Source organism: Nuphar pumila, chromosome 3, assembly GCF_984573655.1.
Source record: "Nuphar pumila chromosome 3, dmNupPumi1.hap1.1, whole genome shotgun sequence".
In the NCBI taxonomy this organism is placed as follows: domain Eukaryota; kingdom Viridiplantae; phylum Streptophyta; class Magnoliopsida; order Nymphaeales; family Nymphaeaceae; genus Nuphar; species Nuphar pumila.
The window spans coordinates 73,073,611-73,076,259 of NC_143251.1; the positions used below are offsets into that span (position 1 = coordinate 73,073,611).

Genomic DNA, 2,649 nt, shown 5'->3' on the forward strand with positions numbered 1-2,649 from the left:
ATCATCTCAAAATATCAACCAAATTTTGGCGCCGTTGCCGGGGAACGGCGAATTAATTACTTTATTTCTTAGAGTTTGATTTATTAATTTGTTTTAGTTAGTTAATTAGTTGTTTTATTTTTAGTTAGTAGGATTAGTAAGTGAATATAGGATTAACATAGTTAGTAAATATAGGATTCACGTTCTGTTCTTTCTAGGATTCACTTGAAATTCATTCTGCAAGGAGCGATTAGACAGGTGGGTTTTAGAAAAACTTAGTTTGTGATTTCCTGTATTTATCTTTTCAGTACTTTAGAGTAGTTTAATTTGTTATTTCATTTACTTAGATCATTCTGACATAATTAGTTTAGCATATTTGTTTAGTAGTTGTCTATTTTGTGTTATTTATATTTTAGTACCTATGTTAGTTTATTTTTATTTTTATTTTTAGATTTAGGTTGTTTGCTTACATTTGGTCTTAGTACCAGTGTATGCAGGGGCGACGAGGTCTAGGAACCCCATTACACCCATTTGTTGACAACCTAGAGAGAATTTTACATTCTTATCGAAGTTCGGCAACAATGGCTGACATGGATCCTCCACCTCCACCCCCAGTTCATTCACGTCCTCTGCGGGAATACTTCATTCCCACAGACTGTGTTCAAGCATCGTGCATTTGGAGACCCGATGTAGGAGTGCCACATTATGAGATTAAGGCCAGCATTATTCAGATGCTTCCATCCTTTTATGGCCTTAGTCATGAGGATCCCTACCGACATTTAGATAAATTCCTTGAAATTTGTTCTACTGTTAAGATACACAATTTCGATGATGATGCTTTAAGGTTGACTCTATTCCCCTTTTCATTGAAGGACAAAGCCAAGTATTGGCTAAAGTCCTTAGATTCTGTAGAAATAGAGTCATGGGATCAATTGCAACAGGAGTTTCTTCGGAAATATTTTCCCATTGGTCATACGAACCAATATCGTAGAGCCATCACTAGCTTTTCAGAGCTAGATGGTGAGCGCTTTCATGAGACCTGGGAGAGAATGAAGGATCTCCTCAGGAAATGTCCCCATCATCAGGTGCCGAAATGGCAACTGGTGCAGAGCTTCTATGATGGATTGTCTGACAAGAATCGTCAGATGATCGACTCTTCATGTGGAGGGACATTCATGCTGAAGAGCGAGGACGAAGCATGGAGGCTATTTGATACATTGGCCGAGAATTCACTCCACCACGCTTCTAGCTCTCATTCGGATAGAGCCACACCCAGCATTCAGATGAAAGCTGGTGTTCTTGAGATTGGTCCATCTACTGCACTACAGTGCAAGGTAGACATGATTGCTCAGAAGCTGGACCAGCTTCTCTCAAGACCATCCACTACACAGCAGGTGTGTACTCTTTGTGCCAGTCCGGCACACGAGATCACTGAGTGCCCTTCGACAGCTCAGTACCCTGAATTTGTTCAAGAACAAGTTCAGGCAGCTCAGGGTTACGTCAGACCGCCGAATAACCCATTTTCATTGACATATAATCCGGGTTGGCGTAACCATCCCAATTTTTCATGGAAGAATCCACAGTCTTCCACGCAGATGCCTACACCCTCTCAGCCAGCTCGGCAGCCATCTTTTACTCAGCCATTCCAAAGACCGAGCTATTCTCAGTCTTCTTCTTCTTCAGTCACTCCCCCGATTCAGCAGGAGTCTGCCCCGCAGACATCTTTTGAGGAGAGACTTCTCCAGGCATTCCAAGAGGTGAAAACCTCTAATCAGAACGCCTTCGAGAAGTGTAGCCAGATTTTGAGCTTACATACGCAGTCCATTACAAAGTTAGAGTCGCAAATGGGACAGTTAGCTGAGGCTATTAGTAGGAGACCCGAGGGTACATTGCCGAGTCAGGCTGTCATGAACCCGAAGGGTAAGGACCAGATGACTAGAGGCCTATTTCATACTGAGACACAACAGCAGGCCAAATCAGTTATGGCCTTGAGAAGTGGACGTGAGTATCACGTCGAGAGCAGAGAGCGAGAGAGTAGAGAGAGGATAGCGGAGCCAGAGACCATTGTTTCACCTACGTCGGCTCAGCCATCATTATCATCCCCATCCTCATCTTCATCTTCATTATCATCATCTTCATCCTCAGAGAAGAAGAAGGATAGGAGTGAGCCTTCTCACAAAGAGGAGGAGCCAGCAGAGTATATTCCCCCACCACCCTATCCCAAAGCATTAGAGTCTCCTGGATATAGAGGGAAGCAAGGTGCGAAGATCCAGGACATGCTTGACATCTTCAAGCATGTGCAGATCAACCTACCTTTGCTCGATGCGATTCAGCAGGTGCCGGCATATGCCAAATTCCTGAAGGAACTATGTACGCAGAAGCGTAAATCTAGAGAGAGAGTTCCTAACAGGGTCCATTTGACTGAGCAGGTGAGTTCAGTACTTCAGCATCAGACACCACCAAAGCTCAAGGACCCTGGAGCCCCTATTATTGCGTGTACCATAGGGAACATCCGGATAGAACGCGCATTGCTCGATCTTGGAGCAAGCATGAACATTCTGCCCAGGTATTTCTTTGATTCTTTTGGGCTAAGAGAGATGAGATCGACTCCGATTACACTTCAACTTGCAGATCGTTCTGTCAAGGTACCGAGAGGTGTCTTGGAGGACG

General features: G+C 43.9%; 1 non-coding gene across 1 annotated transcript; it reads right to left on the minus strand.

Moving 5' to 3' along the window:
- Positions 1–963: 963 nt before the first annotated feature.
- Positions 964–1,066, minus strand: LOC149843018 (small nucleolar RNA R71). Its single transcript, XR_016431207.1, has one exon. It is a non-coding gene; the product is annotated as a small nucleolar RNA R71 (small nucleolar RNA).
- Between the last annotated feature and the right edge of the window lie 1,583 nt (positions 1,067–2,649).